The 17,607-nt window shown below is 37.2% G+C and overlaps 5 non-coding genes across 5 annotated transcripts; all 5 read right to left on the bottom strand.

Annotated features, from left to right (window-relative positions):
- Window positions 1-4,115: 4,115 nt before the first annotated feature.
- TRNAI-AAU (transfer RNA isoleucine (anticodon AAU)) lies at window positions 4,116-4,189 on the bottom strand. Its single transcript has one exon. It is a non-coding gene; the product is annotated as a tRNA-Ile (tRNA).
- Window positions 4,190-5,008: 819 nt separating this feature from the next.
- TRNAI-AAU (transfer RNA isoleucine (anticodon AAU)) lies at window positions 5,009-5,082 on the bottom strand. The gene has a single exon. It is a non-coding gene; the product is annotated as a tRNA-Ile (tRNA).
- A 2,540-nt stretch (window positions 5,083-7,622) lies between these two features.
- TRNAI-AAU (transfer RNA isoleucine (anticodon AAU)) lies at window positions 7,623-7,696 on the bottom strand. The gene has a single exon. It is a non-coding gene; the product is annotated as a tRNA-Ile (tRNA).
- Window positions 7,697-10,247: 2,551 nt separating this feature from the next.
- On the bottom strand, window positions 10,248-10,321 carry TRNAI-AAU (transfer RNA isoleucine (anticodon AAU)). The gene has a single exon. It is a non-coding gene; the product is annotated as a tRNA-Ile (tRNA).
- A 5,667-nt stretch (window positions 10,322-15,988) lies between these two features.
- On the bottom strand, window positions 15,989-16,062 carry TRNAI-AAU (transfer RNA isoleucine (anticodon AAU)). Its single transcript has one exon. It is a non-coding gene; the product is annotated as a tRNA-Ile (tRNA).
- Window positions 16,063-17,607: the final 1,545 nt, after the last annotated feature.

Genomic DNA, 17,607 nt, shown 5'->3' with positions numbered 1-17,607 from the left:
TAGGTTTAGGTTTTTTTTTTTCATTTCCACAAGGACTGAAGGAGAAAAAGCACCATAAAATTAGTAAATCAACTTCTCCCGAGTAAAACAATGCCCCACATGTGGTCATAAACGGCTGTTTGGACACACGGTAGGGCTCAGAATGGAACTAGCACCATTTGGATTTTGGATAGTGTCTGGGCGCCATGTCACATTTGCTGAGCCCCTGTAGTACTAGTACAGTGGAAACACCCCAAAATTGACTCAATTTGGGAAACTGCACCCCCTGAGGAATCATCTAGGGGTATAGTGAAAATTTTGATCCCAAAGGTTTTTTGCTGAATTAAGCCATGAAAATGAAAAATAATTTTTTTTTCCAACAAGATGTCGTTTTAGATCAACATTTTTCATTTTTACAAGGAATAGAGAAGAAAAAGCACCCCAACATTTGTAAAGTAATTTCTCCCGAGTACGGTAACACCCCATATGTGGTTATAATCGGCTGATTACGTATATGGGAGCATTCAGAAGAAAAGGAGCGGTATTTATCTTTCGGAGCGTAGATTTTGCTGGAATGGTTTGCGGACGCCATGTTGCATTTGCAAAACCACTGATGTACCAAACAAAAGTGACCCCGTTTTAGAAACTACACCCCTAAAGGCATTTATCAAGGGATGTAGTGAGAATTTAGACTCCACAGGTGTTTTTCAGAAATGAATACGCAGTGGATGGTGCAAAGTGAAAATTGCAATTTTTCCACTGATCTGCCCATTCACCGCACAAGATGTTGTGCCCCTGGAGAATGTTACCCCATAAATTGTTAAGCGGGTTCTCCCGGGTATGGTAATGCCTTACTTGTGGCCATAAATTGCTGTTTGGGCACACTGTAGGGCTAAGAAGGAATAGACCGCCATTTTGAGCATGGATTTTGCTTGGTAGTTTTGTTTGAGTTTTGCTGGTATTCAGTTTATAATGTGGTGGCATATGTAATCTGTGCGGAGAACATCAGGGTATATGTAATCTGTGCGGAGAACATCAGGGTATATGTAATCTGTGCGGAGAACATCAGGGTATATGTAATCTGTGCGGGTACATCAGGGCATAATAAGAGGGTATAATAATGGGGTAAATAATACAATTATCCATAGATGTGTGTTACGATGTGAAGCCATCCGTTATGCGCAGGCCGGTGTCACACTGATAAACGGTTTTCTTTCTTGTCCCCCTTCTGTAACGCTCTGCACCTTTTGGGGACTTTTTCTCCTTCGTAGTTTTCGGAAATATTGCTGGGAAAGTTTTGCGCTAGTATAATACGGGCGCCCTCGCTTCCAGCGGATGTGCTATGTCCCTTCCCTTTCCTAGTTCCTAAATACTAGGGCCCTGAAACTGAAGAAATGTTCCCCTCCGGCCTGCGCATTGAGATGTTTTTTCATCACCGCATTACTAGTGCCATAACTTTTTTGTTTTTCAGTTGATTGGGCGGTGTGCGGGCTTGTTTTTTGCGAGACGGGCTGTAGATTTTATTGGTACCATTTTAGAACACATACGACTTTTTGATCACTTTTTATTTCATTTTTTGGTAAAGGAAATTACCAAAAACAAGCAATTCTGGAATCGTTTTTTATTGGTTTTTTTTTATCGGCATCCACAGTGCGCCCTAAATTACATGTTAGATTTATTCTGCGGGTCGATACGATTACGGCGATACCAAATTTATATAGTTTTTTTTATGTATTGCGGCTTTTGCACAATAAAATCACTTTTTTTATAAAATCATTTGTTTTCTGTGTCGCCATATTCTAAGACACATAACGTTATTATTTTTGCGTGCACAAAGCGGTGTCAGGGATTATTTTTTGCGGGACGGATTGCCGTTTTTATTGGTACAATTTTGGAGTAAATGTGACTTTTTGATCACTTTTTATAGCATTTTTTGGAAGGAGATGTGACCTAAAAACAAAGATTCTGGCGTTGTTTTTCATGGTTTTTTTTTACGGCGTTTACCGTGCGGGATAAATTACATAATAGTTTTGTAGTTTGGGTCGTTACGGACGCGGCGATACCAATTATGTATAGTTTTTTTAATTTTTACGGTTTTTCCCATAATAAAAGACTTACTATGGGAAAAAAGTCAGTTTAGCTTTATTTTTATTTGAAATGTGTGTGTTTTTATTGTTTTACCACATTTTTATTAACTTTTTTTTACTTTTTTGACTTGTCCCACTAGGGGACATGAGGGCCTGATGCCCCGATCGCTACTCTAATACACTGCACTACATACGTAGTGCAGTGTATTAGCGCTGTCAGTTATTCACTGACAGCAAGCCTATGAGGACACGCCGAAGGCGGGTCCTCATCGGCTCCCGTACAAGGCAGACTCGGACGCCATTTTCTATTGAGCGCAGCATCTGAGGGGTTAATCTGCCGGATCGGAGAATAGCTCCGGTCCTGGCAGTTACAGGAGGGTGCCAGCTGTATAATACAGCTGTCACCCCGCGGTGATGGTGCCGGCTCTGCTTCTGAGCCCGCACAATCACTGCGCCGTACATGTACGGCGCTTTGCGGGAAGCACCTCCCGACAGCGCCGTACATGTACGGCGCATGTCGGGAAGGGGTTAAAAACAAGAACTTGTCTCGCTAAAAACAAGCCCTTATATGACTATGAGGACGGAAAAATAATAAAGTTATGACTATCGGAATACAAAGAGGCAAAATCAAGATATTATTTTTGTCCTTAAGGTTGAAATTGGACCTCTAAAATGATTTCATGCAACAAACTCTGCATTTCTATAAATCACCGGTTAGACCATACATGGAATATTGTGTACAGTTTTGAGCACCTGTGTATGAGAAGGACATTGCTGAACTAGAATGCGTGCAAAGAAGGGAAAGCAAGGTAATTAAAGGACCTCATCACAGACGGGGATTCTTTACTGTAAGAGCAGTTCGACGATTGAACTCTCTGCCACATTGAAAAGTGGTTTTTTGAAAAATATTAAATTTCATCATATTTGTACCAGATTCTGGAGATGGAACTTTGATCCAGGAATTTATTCTAATAGCCATATTTGGAGTAAGGGAGGAATTTTTCCCCTAATGACAACATTGGAATGCACTCCAAGACAGTTTTTGCCTTCCTCTGGATCAACACGGCAGGTTTATAGGTTGAATTTGATGGACCTTTTTTCAATATTATCAACTATTCAACTCTGTAACAAGCATGTAACAAAAGTGAGCTTATATGGCCCGTACGGGGATCGAACCCGTGACCTTGGCGTTATTAGCACCATGCGCTAACCAACTGAGCTAACCGGCCACTTTTACACCAAAGATTCACATCACGTCAGTAGAAAATACATGCAAACGTGTATTCATATTGATATCCTATTAACCTGAATAATAAAATAAACTTGCAATTTTTACTACTCAAAAAGCATTGGACAAATTGCTTTTGTGTTTTCCATTCCACCCCACAAAGAGTTTTCTTTCAGTACATTATATGGTACATTAAATGCTGCCATTAAAAACAAGAACTTGTCTCGCTAAAAACAAGCCCTTATATGACTATGAGGACGGAAAAATAATAAAGTTATGACTATCGGAATACAAAGAGGCAAAATCAAGATATTATTTTTGTCCTTAAGGTTGAAATTGAACCTCTAAGATGATTTCATGCAACAAACTCTGCATTTCTATAAATCACCGGTTACACCATACATCGAATATTGTGTACAGTTTTGAGCACCTGTGTATGAGAAGGACATTGCTGAACTAGAATGCGTGCAAAGAAGGGAAAGCAAGGTAATTAAAGGACCTCATCACAGACGGGGATTCTTTACTGTAAGAGCAGTTCGACGATTGAACTCTCTGCCACATTGAAAAGTGTTTTTTTGAAAAATATAAAATTTCATCATATTTGTACCAGATTCTGGAGATGGAACTTTGATCCAGGAATTTATTCTAATAGCCATATTTGGAGTAAGGGAGGAATTTTTCCCCTAATGACAACATTGGAATGCACTCCAAGACAGTTTTTGCCTTCCTCTGGATCAACACGGCAGGTTTATAGGTTGAATTTGATGGACCTTTTTTCAATAGTATCAACTATTCAACTCTGTAACAAAAGTGAGCTTCCATGGCCGGTATGGGGATCGAACCCGTGACCTTGGCGTTATTAGCACCACGCTCTAACCAACTGAGCTAACCGGCCACTTTTACACCAAAGATTCACGTCACGTCAGTAGAAAATACATGCAAACGTGTATTCATATTGATATCCTATTAACCTGAATAATAAAATAAACTTGCAATTTTTACTACTCAAAAAGCATTGGACAAATTGCTTTTGTGTTTTCCATTCCACCCCACAAAGAGTTTTCTTCAGTACATTATATGGTACATTAAATGCTGCCATTAAAAAAAAGAACTTGTCTCGCTAAAAACAAGCCCTTATATGACTATAAGGACGGAAAAATAATAAAGTTATGACTATCGGAATACAAAGAGGCAAAATCAAGATATTATTTTTGTCCTTAAGGTTGAAATTGGACCTCTAAGATGATTTCATGCAACAAACTCTGCATTTCTATAAATCACCGGTTAGACCATACATGGAATATTGTGTACAGTTTTGAGCACCTGTGTATGAGAAGGACATTGCTGAACTAGAATGCGTGCAAAGAAGGGAAAGCAAGGTAATTAAAGGACCTCATCACAGATGGGGATTCTTTACTGTAAGAGCAGTTCGACGATTGAACTCTCTGCCACATTGAAAAGTGTTTTTTTGAAAAATATAAAATTTCATCATATTTGTACCAGATTCTGGAGATGGAACTTTGATCCAGGAATTTATTCTAATAGCCATATTTGGAGTAAGGGAGGAATTTTTCCCCTAATGACAACATTGGAATGCACTCCAAGACAGTTTTTGCCTTCCTCTGGATCAACACGGCAGGTTTATAGGTTGAATTTGATGGACCTTTTTTCAATATTATCAACTATTCAACTCTGTAACAAAAGTGAGCTTCCATGGCCCATACGGGGATCGAACCCGTGACCTTGGCGTTATTAGCACCACGCTCTAACCAACTGAGCTAATCGGCCACTTTTACACCAAAGATTCACGTCACGTCAGTAGAAAATACATGCAAACGTGTATTCATATTGATATCCTATTAACCTGAATAATAAAATAAACTTGCAATTTTTACTACTCAAAAAGCATTGGACAAATTGCTTTTGTGTTTTCCATTCCACCCCACAAAGAGTTTTCTTCAGTACATTATATGGTACATTAAATGCTGCCATTAAAAACAAGAACTTGTCTCGCTAAAAACAAGCCCTTATATGACTATAAGGACGGAAAAATAATAAAGTTATGACTATCGGAATACAAAGAGGCAAAATCAAGATATTATTTTTGTCCTTAAGGTTGAAATTGGACCTCTAAGATGATTTCATGCAACAAACTCTGCATTTCTATAAATCACCGGTTAGACCATACATGGAATATTGTGTACAGTTTTGAGCACCTGTGTATGAGAAGGACATTGCTGAACTAGAATGCGTGCAAAGAAGGGAAAGCAAGGTAATTAAAGGACCTCATCACAGACGGGGATTCTTTACTGTAAGAGCAGTTCGACGATTGAACTCTCTGCCACATTGAAAAGTGTTTTTTTGAAAAATATAAAATTTCATCATATTTGTACCAGATTCTGGAGATGGAAATTTGATCCAGGAATTTATTCTAATAGCCATATTTGGAGTAAGGGAGGAATTTTTCCCCTAATGACAACATTGGAATGCACTCCAAGACAGTTTTTGCCTTCCTCTGGATCAACACGGCAGGTTTATAGGTTGAATTTGATGGACCTTTTTTCAATATTATCAACTATTCAACTCTGTAACAAGTATGTAACAAGCATGTAACAAAAGGGAGCTTCCATGGCCCATACGGGATCGAACCCGTGACCTTGGCGTTATTAACACCACGCTCTAACCAACTGAGCTAACCGGCCACTTTTACACCAAAGATTCACGTCACGTCAGTAGAAAATACATGCAAACGTGTATTCATATTGATATCCTATTAACCTGAATAATAAAATAAACTTGCAATTTTTACTACTCAAAAAGCATTGGACAAATTGCTTTTGTGTTTTCCATTCCACCTCACAAAGAGTTTTCTTTCAGTACATTATATGGTACATTAAATGCTGCCATTAAAAACAAGAACTTGTCTCGCTAAAAACAAGCCCTTATATGACTATGAGGACGGAAAAATAATAAAGTTATGACTATCGGAATACAAAGAGGCAAAATCAAGATATTATTTTTGTCCTTAAGGTTGAAATTGGACCTCTAAGATGATTTCATGCAACAAACTCTGCATTTCTATAAATCACCGGTTAGACCATACATGGAATATTGTGTACAGTTTTGAGCACCTGTGTATGAGAAGGACATTGCTGAACTAGAATGCGTGCAATGAAGGGAAAGCAAGGTAATTAAAGGACCTCATCACAGACGGGGATTCTTTACTGTAAGAGCAGTTCGACGATTGAACTCTCTGCCACATTGAAAAGTGTTTTTTTGAAAAATATAAAATTTCATCATATTTGTACCAGATTCTGGAGATGGAACTTTGATCCAGGAATTTATTCTAATAGCCATATTTGGAGTAAGGGAGGAATTTTTCCCCTAATGACAACATTGGAATGCACTCCAAGACAGTTTTTGCCTTCCTCTGGATCAACACGGCAGGTTTATAGGTTGAATTTGATGGACCTTTTTTCAATATTATCAACTATTCAACTCTGTAACAAAAGTGAGCTTCCATGGCCCATACGGGGATCAAACCCGTGACCTTGGCGTTATTAGCACCACGCTCTAACCAATAAAATAATAATAAAATAAACTTGCAATTTTTACTACTCAAAAAGCATTGGACAAATTGCTTTTGTGTTTTCCATTCCACCCCACAAAGAGTTTTCTTTCAGTACATTATATGGTACATTAAATGCTGCCATTAAAAACAAGAACTTGTCTCGCTAAAAACAAGCCCTTATATGACTATGAGGACGGAAAAATAATAAAGTTATGACTATCGGAATACAAAGAGGCAAAATCAAGATATTATTTTTGTCCTTAAGGTTGAAATTGGACCTCTAAGATGATTTCATGCAACAAACTCTGCATTTCTATAAATCACCGGTTAGACCATACATGGAATATTGTGTACAGTTTTGAGCACCTGTGTATGAGAAGGACATTGCTGAACTAGAATGCGTGCAAAGAAGGGAAAGCAAGGTAATTAAAGGACCTCATCACAGATGGGGATTCTTTACTGTAAGAGCAGTTCGACGATTGAACTCTCTGCCACATTGAAAAGTGTTTTTTTGAAAAATATAAAATTTCATCATATTTGTACCAGATTCTGGAGATGGAACTTTGATCCAGGAATTTATTCTAATAGCCATATTTGGAGTAAGGGAGGAATTTTTCCCCTAATGACAACATTGGAATGCACTCCAAGACAGTTTTTGCCTTCCTCTGGATCAACACGGCAGGTTTATAGGTTGAATTTGATGGACCTTTTTTCAATATTATCAACTATTCAACTCTGTAACAAAAGTGAGCTTCCATGGCCCATACGGGGATCGAACCCGTGACCTTGGCGTTATTAGCACCACGCTCTAACCAACTGAGCTAATCGGCCACTTTTACACCAAAGATTCACGTCACGTCAGTAGAAAATACATGCAAACGTGTATTCATATTGATATCCTATTAACCTGAATAATAAAATAAACTTGCAATTTTTACTACTCAAAAAGCATTGGACAAATTGCTTTTGTGTTTTCCATTCCACCCCACAAAGAGTTTTCTTCAGTACATTATATGGTACATTAAATGCTGCCATTAAAAACAAGAACTTGTCTCGCTAAAAACAAGCCCTTATATGACTATAAGGACGGAAAAATAATAAAGTTATGACTATCGGAATACAAAGAGGCAAAATCAAGATATTATTTTTGTCCTTAAGGTTGAAATTGGACCTCTAAGATGATTTCATGCAACAAACTCTGCATTTCTATAAATCACCGGTTAGACCATACATGGAATATTGTGTACAGTTTTGAGCACCTGTGTATGAGAAGGACATTGCTGAACTAGAATGCGTGCAAAGAAGGGAAAGCAAGGTAATTAAAGGACCTCATCACAGACGGGGATTCTTTACTGTAAGAGCAGTTCGACGATTGAACTCTCTGCCACATTGAAAAGTGTTTTTTTGAAAAATATAAAATTTCATCATATTTGTACCAGATTCTGGAGATGGAAATTTGATCCAGGAATTTATTCTAATAGCCATATTTGGAGTAAGGGAGGAATTTTTCCCCTAATGACAACATTGGAATGCACTCCAAGACAGTTTTTGCCTTCCTCTGGATCAACACGGCAGGTTTATAGGTTGAATTTGATGGACCTTTTTTCAATATTATCAACTATTCAACTCTGTAACAAGTATGTAACAAGCATGTAACAAAAGTGAGCTTCCATGGCCCATACGGGATCGAACCCGTGACCTTGGCGTTATTAACACCACGCTCTAACCAACTGAGCTAACCGGCCACTTTTACACCAAAGATTCACGTCACGTCAGTAGAAAATACATGCAAACGTGTATTCATATTGATATCCTATTAACCTGAATAATAAAATAAACTTGCAATTTTTACTACTCAAAAAGCATTGGACAAATTGCTTTTGTGTTTTCCATTCCACCTCACAAAGAGTTTTCTTTCAGTACATTATATGGTACATTAAATGCTGCCATTAAAAACAAGAACTTGTCTCGCTAAAAACAAGCCCTTATATGACTATGAGGACGGAAAAATAATAAAGTTATGACTATCGGAATACAAAGAGGCAAAATCAAGATATTATTTTTGTCCTTAAGGTTGAAATTGGACCTCTAAGATGATTTCATGCAACAAACTCTGCATTTCTATAAATCACCGGTTAGACCATACATGGAATATTGTGTACAGTTTTGAGCACCTGTGTATGAGAAGGACATTGCTGAACTAGAATGCGTGCAATGAAGGGAAAGCAAGGTAATTAAAGGACCTCATCACAGACGGGGATTCTTTACTGTAAGAGCAGTTCGACGATTGAACTCTCTGCCACATTGAAAAGTGTTTTTTTGAAAAATATAAAATTTCATCATATTTGTACCAGATTCTGGAGATGGAACTTTGATCCAGGAATTTATTCTAATAGCCATATTTGGAGTAAGGGAGGAATTTTTCCCCTAATGACAACATTGGAATGCACTCCAAGACAGTTTTTGCCTTCCTCTGGATCAACACGGCAGGTTTATAGGTTGAATTTGATGGACCTTTTTTCAATATTATCAACTATTCAACTCTGTAACAAAAGTGAGCTTCCATGGCCCATACGGGGATCAAACCCGTGACCTTGGCGTTATTAGCACCACGCTCTAACCAATAAAATAATAATAAAATAAACTTGCAATTTTTACTACTCAAAAAGCATTGGACAAATTGCTTTTGTGTTTTCCATTCCACCCCACAAAGAGTTTTCTTTCAGTACATTATATGGTACATTAAATGCTGCCATTAAAAACAAGAACTTGTCTCGCTAAAAACAAGCCCTTATATGACTATGAGGACGGAAAAATAATAAAGTTATGACTATCGGAATACAAAGAGGCAAAATCAAGATATTATTTTTGTCCTTAAGGTTGAAATTGGACCTCTAAGATGATTTCATGCAACAAACTCTGCATTTCTATAAATCACCGGTTAGACCATACATGGAATATTGTGTACAGTTTTGAGCACCTGTGTATGAGAAGGACATTGCTGAACTAGAATGCGTGCAAAGAAGGGAAAGCAAGGTAATTAAAGGACCTCATCACAGACGGGGATTCTTTACTGTAAGAGCAGTTCGACGATTGAACTCTCTGCCACATTGAAAAGTGTTTTTTTGAAAAATATAAAATTTCATCATATTTGTACCAGATTCTGGAGATGGAACTTTGATCCAGGAATTTATTCTAATAGCCATATTTGGAGTAAGGGAGGAATTTTTCCCCTAATGACAACATTGGAATGCACTCCAAGACAGTTTTTGCCTTCCTCTGGATCAACACGGCAGGTTTATAGGTTGAATTTGATGGACCTTTTTTCAATATTATCAACTATTCAACTCTGTAACAAGCATGTAACAAAAGGGAGCTTCCATGGCCCATACGGGGATCGAACCCGTGACCTTGGCGTTATTAGCACCACGCTCTAACCAACTGAGCTAACCGGCCACTTTTACACCAAAGATTCACGTCACGTCAGTAGAAAATACATGCAAACGTGTATTCATATTGATATCCTATTAACCTGAATAATAAAATAAACTTGCAATTTTTACTACTCAAAAAGCATTGGACAAATTGCTTTTGTGTTTTCCATTCCACCCCACAAAGAGTTTTCTTTCAGTACATTATATGGTACATTAAATGCTGCCATTAAAAACAAGAACTTGTCTCGCTAAAAACAAGCCCTTATATGACTATGAGGACGGAAAAATAATAAAGTTATGACTATCGGAATACAAAGAGGCAAAATCAAGATATTATTTTTGTCCTTAAGGTTGAAATTGGACCTCTAAGATGATTTCATGCAACAAACTCTGCATTTCTATAAATCACCGGTTAGACCATACATGGAATATTGTGTACAGTTTTGAGCACCTGTGTATGAGAAGGACATTGCTGAACTAGAATGCGTGCAAAGAAGGGAAAGCAAGGTAATTAAAGGACCTCATCACAGACGGGGATTCTTTACTGTAAGAGCAGTTCGACGATTGAACTCTCTGCCACATTGAAAAGTGTTTTTTTGAAAAATATAAAATTTCATCATATTTGTACCAGATTCTGGAGATGGAACTTTGATCCAGGAATTTATTCCAATAGCCATATTTGGAGTAAGGGAGGAATTTTTCCCCTAATGACAACATTGGAATGCACTCCAAGACAGTTTTTGCCTTCCTCTGGATCAACACGGCAGGTTTATAGGTTGAATTTGATGGACCTTTTTTCAATATTATCAACTATTCAACTCTGTAACAAAAGTGAGCTTCCATGGCCCATACGGGGATCGAACCCGTGACCTTGGCGTTATTAGCACCACGCTCTAACCAATAAAATAATAATAAAATAAACTTGCAATTTTTACTACTCAAAAAGCATTGGACAAATTGCTTTTGTGTTTTCCATTCCACCCCACAAAGAGTTTTCTTTCAGTACATTATATGGTACATTAAATGCTGCCATTAAAAACAAGAACTTGTCTCGCTAAAAACAAGCCCTTATATGACTATGAGGACGGAAAAATAATAAAGTTATGACTATCGGAATACAAAGAGGCAAAATCAAGATATTATTTTTGTCCTTAAGGTTGAAATTGGACCTCTAAGATGATTTCATGCAACAAACTCTGCATTTCTATAAATCACCGGTTAGACCATACATGGAATATTGTGTACAGTTTTGAGCACCTGTGTATGAGAAGGACATTGCTGAACTAGAATGCGTGCAAAGAAGGGAAAGCAAGGTAATTAAAGGACCTCATCACAGACGGGGATTCTTTACTGTAAGAGCAGTTCGACGATTGAACTCTCTGCCACATTGAAAAGTGTTTTTTTGAAAAATATAAAATTTCATCATATTTGTACCAGATTCTGGAGATGGAACTTTGATCCAGGAATTTATTCTAATAGCCATATTTGGAGTAAGGGAGGAATTTTTCCCCTAATGACAACATTGGAATGCACTCCAAGACAGTTTTTGCCTTCCTCTGGATCAACACGGCAGGTTTATAGGTTGAATTTGATGGACCTTTTTTCAATATTATCAACTATTCAACTCTGTAACAAAAGTGAGCTTCCATGGCCCATACGGGGATCGAACCCGTGACCTTGGCGTTATTAGCACCACGCTCTAACCAATAAAATAATAATAAAATAAACTTGCAATTTTTACTACTCAAAAAGCATTGGACAAATTGCTTTTGTGTTTTCCATTCCACCCCACAAAGAGTTTTCTTTCAGTACATTATATGGTACATTAAATGCTGCCATTAAAAACAAGAACTTGTCTCGCTAAAAACAAGCCCTTATATTACTATGAGGACGGAAAAATAATAAAGTTATGACTATCGGAATACAAAGAGGCAAAATCAAGATATTATTTTTGTCCTTAAGGTTGAAATTGGACCTCTAAGATGATTTCATGCAACAAACTCTGCATTTCTATAAATCACCGGTTAGACCATACATGGAATATTGTGTACAGTTTTGAGCACCTGTGTATGAGAAGGACATTGCTGAACTAGAATGCGTGCAAAGAAGGGAAAGCAAGGTAATTAAAGGACCTCATCACAGACGGGGATTCTTTACTGTAAGAGCAGTTCGACGATTGAACTCTCTGCCACATTGAAAAGTGTTTTTTTGAAAAATATAAAATTTCATCATATTTGTACCAGATTCTGGAGATGGAACTTTGATCCAGGAATTTATTCTAATAGCCATATTTGGAGTAAGGGAGGAATTTTTCCCCTAATGACAACATTGGAATGCACTCCAAGACAGTTTTTGCCTTCCTCTGGATCAACACGGCAGGTTTATAGGTTGAATTTGATGGACCTTTTTTCAATATTATCAACTATTCAACTCTGTAACAAAAGTGAGCTTCCATGGCCCATACGGGGATCGAACCCGTGACCTTGGCGTTATTAGCACCACGCTCTAACCAATAAAATAATAATAAAATAAACTTGCAATTTTTACTACTCAAAAAGCATTGGACAAATTGCTTTTGTGTTTTCCATTCCACCCCACAAAGAGTTTTCTTTCAGTACATTATATGGTACATTAAATGCTGCCATTAAAAACAAGAACTTGTTTCGCTAAAAACAAGCCCTTATATGACTATGAGGACGGAAAAATAATAAAGTTATGACTATCGGAATACAAAGAGGCAAAATCAAGATATTATTTTTGTCCTTAAGGTTGAAATTGGACCTCTAAGATGATTTCATGCAACAAACTCTGCATTTCTATAAATCACCGGTTAGACCATACATGGAATATTGTGTACAGTTTTGAGCACCTGTGTATGAGAAGGACATTGCTGAACTAGAATGCGTGCAAAGAAGGGAAAGCAAGGTAATTAAAGGACCTCATCACAGACGGGGATTCTTTACTGTAAGAGCAGTTCGACGATTGAACTCTCTGCCACATTGAAAAGTGTTTTTTTGAAAAATATAAAATTTCATCATATTTGTACCAGATTCTGGAGATGGAACTTTGATCCAGGAATTTATTCTAATAGCCATATTTGGAGTAAGGGAGGAATTTTTCCCCTAATGACAACATTGGAATGCACTCCAAGACAGTTTTTGCCTTCCTCTGGATCAACACGGCAGGTTTATAGGTTGAATTTGATGGACCTTTTTTCAATATTATCAACTATTCAACTCTGTAACAAAAGTGAGCTTCCATGGCCCATACGGGGATCGAACCCGTGACCTTGGCGTTATTAGCACCACGCTCTAACCAATAAAATAATAATAAAATAAACTTGCAATTTTTACTACTCAAAAAGCATTGGACAAATTGCTTTTGTGTTTTCCATTCCACCCCACAAAGAGTTTTCTTTCAGTACATTATATGGTACATTAAATGCTGCCATTAAAAACAAGAACTTGTTTCGCTAAAAACAAGCCCTTATATGACTATGAGGACGGAAAAATAATAAAGTTATGACTATCGGAATACAAAGAGGCAAAATCAAGATATTATTTTTGTCCTTAAGGTTGAAATTGGACCTCTAAGATGATTTCATGCAACAAACTCTGCATTTCTATAAATCACCGGTTAGACCATACATGGAATATTGTGTACAGTTTTGAGCACCTGTGTATGAGAAGGACATTGCTGAACTAGAATGCGTGCAAAGAAGGGAAAGCAAGGTAATTAAAGGACCTCATCACAGACGGGGATTCTTTACTGTAAGAGCAGTTCGACGATTGAACTCTCTGCCACATTGAAAAGTGTTTTTTTGAAAAATATAAAATTTCATCATATTTGTACCAGATTCTGGAGATGGAACTTTGATCCAGGAATTTATTCTAATAGCCATATTTGGAGTAAGGGAGGAATTTTTCCCCTAATGACAACATTGGAATGCACTCCAAGACAGTTTTTGCCTTCCTCTGGATCAACACGGCAGGTTTATAGGTTGAATTTGATGGACCTTTTTTCAATATTATCAACTATTCAACTCTGTAACAAAAGTGAGCTTCCATGGCCCATACGGGGATCGAACCCGTGACCTTGGCGTTATTAGCACCACGCTCTAACCAATAAAATAATAATAAAATAAACTTGCAATTTTTACTACTCAAAAAGCATTGGACAAATTGCTTTTGTGTTTTCCATTCCACCCCACAAAGAGTTTTCTTTCAGTACATTATATGGTACATTAAATGCTGCCATTAAAAACAAGAACTTGTCTCGCTAAAAACAAGCCCTTATATGACTATGAGGACGGAAAAATAATAAAGTTATGACTATCGGAATACAAAGAGGCAAAATCAAGATATTATTTTTGTCCTTAAGGTTGAAATTGGACCTCTAAGATGATTTCATGCAACAAACTCTGCATTTCTATAAATCACCGGTTAGACCATACATGGAATATTGTGTACAGTTTTGAGCACCTGTGTATGAGAAGGACATTGCTGAACTAGAATGCGTGCAAAGAAGGGAAAGCAAGGTAATTAAAGGACCTCATCACAGACGGGGATTCTTTACTGTAAGAGCAGTTCGACGATTGAACTCTCTGCCACATTGAAAAGTGTTTTTTTGAAAAATATAAAATTTCATCATATTTGTACCAGATTCTGGAGATGGAACTTTGATCCAGGAATTTATTCTAATAGCCATATTTGGAGTAAGGGAGGAATTTTTCCCCTAATGACAACATTGGAATGCACTCCAAGACAGTTTTTGCCTTCCTCTGGATCAACACGGCAGGTTTATAGGTTGAATTTGATGGACCTTTTTTCAATATTATCAACTATTCAACTCTGTAACAAAAGTGAGCTTCCATGGCCCATACGGGGATCGAACCCGTGACCTTGGCGTTATTAGCACCACGCTCTAACCAATAAAATAATAATAAAATAAACTTGCAATTTTTACTACTCAAAAAGCATTGGACAAATTGCTTTTGTGTTTTCCATTCCACCCCACAAAGAGTTTTCTTTCAGTACATTATATGGTACATTAAATGCTGCCATTAAAAACAAGAACTTGTCTCGCTAAAAACAAGCCCTTATATGACTATGAGGACGGAAAAATAATAAAGTTATGACTATCGGAATACAAAGAGGCAAAATCAAGATATTATTTTTGTCCTTAAGGTTGAAATTGGACCTCTAAGATGATTTCATGCAACAAACTCTGCATTTCTATAAATCACCGGTTAGACCATACATGGAATATTGTGTACAGTTTTGAGCACCTGTGTATGAGAAGGACATTGCTGAACTAGAATGCGTGCAAAGAAGGGAAAGCAAGGTAATTAAAGGACCTCATCACAGACGGGGATTCTTTACTGTAAGAGCAGTTCGACGATTGAACTCTCTGCCACATTGAAAAGTGTTTTTTTGAAAAATATAAAATTTCATCATATTTGTACCAGATTCTGGAGATGGAACTTTGATCCAGGAATTTATTCTAATAGCCATATTTGGAGTAAGGGAGGAATTTTTCCCCTAATGACAACATTGGAATGCACTCCAAGACAGTTTTTGCCTTCCTCTGGATCAACACGGCAGGTTTATAGGTTGAATTTGATGGACCTTTTTTCAATATTATCAACTATTCAACTCTGTAACAAGCATGTAACAAAAGTGAGCTTCCATGGCCCATACGGGGATCGAACCCGTGACCTTGGCGTTATTAGCACCACGCTCTAACCAACTGAGCTAACCGGCCACTTTTACACCAAAGATTCACGTCACGTCAGTAGAAAATACATGCAAACGTGTATTCATATTGATATCCTATTAACCTGAATAATAAAATAAACTTGCAATTTTTACTACTCAAAAAGCATTGGACAAATTGCTTTTGTGTTTTCCATTCCACCCCACAAAGAGTTTTCTTCAGTACATTATATGGTACATTAAATGCTGCCATTAAAAACAAGAACTTGTCTCGCTAAAAACAAGCCCTTATATGACTATGAGGATGGAAAAATAATAAAGTTATGACTATCGGAATACAAAGAGTCAAAATCAAGATATTATTTTTGTCCTTAAGGTTGAAATTGGACCTCTAAGATGATTTCATGCAACAAACTCTGCATTTCTATAAATCACCGGTTAGACCATACATGGAATATTGTGTACAGTTTTGAGCACCTGTGTATGAGAAGGACATTGCTGAACTAGAATGCGTGCAAAGAAGGGAAAGCAAGGTAATTAAAGGACCTCATCACAGATGGGGATTCTTTACTGTAAGAGCAGTTCGACGATTGAACTCTCTGCCACATTGAAAAGTGTTTTTTTGAAAAATATAAAATTTCATCATATTTGTACCAGATTCTGGAGATGGAACTTTGATCCAGGAATTTATTCTAATAGCCATATTTGGAGTAAGGGAGGAATTTTTCCCCTAATGACAACATTGGAATGCACTCCAAGACAGTTTTTGCCTTCCTCTGGATCAACACGGCAGGTTTATAGGTTGAATTTGATGGACCTTTTTTCAATATTATCAACTATTCAACTCTGTAACAAAAGTGAGCTTCCATGGCCCATACGGGGATCGAACCCGTGACCTTGGCGTTATTAGCACCACGCTCTAACCAATAAAATAATAATAAAATAAACTTGCAATTTTTACTACTCAAAAAGCATTGGACAAATTGCTTTTGTGTTTTCCATTCCACCCCACAAAGAGTTTTCTTTCAGTACATTATATGGTACATTAAATGCTGCCATTAAAAACAAGAACTTGTCTCGCTAAAAACAAGCCCTTATATGACTATGAGGACGGAAAAATAATAAAGTTATGACTATCGGAATACAAAGAGGCAAAATCAAGATATTATTTTTGTCCTTAAAGGCATGGTGTCGCCCCAAAAACATGTTTTTTTTTTAAAATTTAAACATTTAGTGTGTGGGTGATTAAACATTGTTCAAATTTTTTTTATTTTTTTCGCGAGTCAGGAAATATTATAAATTTTTTCAAATTTTTCAAAATTTATAATACTACCCATTTTTGGTCACTAGATGGAGCTGTTTGGAGCTAGTTCCCAAAATTGCAGCATTGCAACATTGGGTTAAAAGCTATCGCTCTAGTGAGCGCTCAGCATCCCCCCCTCCTTTATCCTGGCTAGTGCCGGGATAAACGAGGGGTTTGAAAGGTTTAACCTGCTACACTGTGTGTCGCCATTTTTTGAGGTAACTCACAGTGTAGTAGGTTTACATGCAGTAGTAAACACACACAAACACTAACATACATTGAAATCGCTTA

Source organism: Rhinoderma darwinii, chromosome 3, assembly GCF_050947455.1.
Source record: "Rhinoderma darwinii isolate aRhiDar2 chromosome 3, aRhiDar2.hap1, whole genome shotgun sequence".
Lineage (NCBI taxonomy): Eukaryota > Metazoa > Chordata > Amphibia > Anura > Rhinodermatidae > Rhinoderma > Rhinoderma darwinii.
The sequence above is the reverse complement of the archived record's forward strand: the minus strand, read 5'-3'. Positions and strand labels throughout refer to the sequence as shown.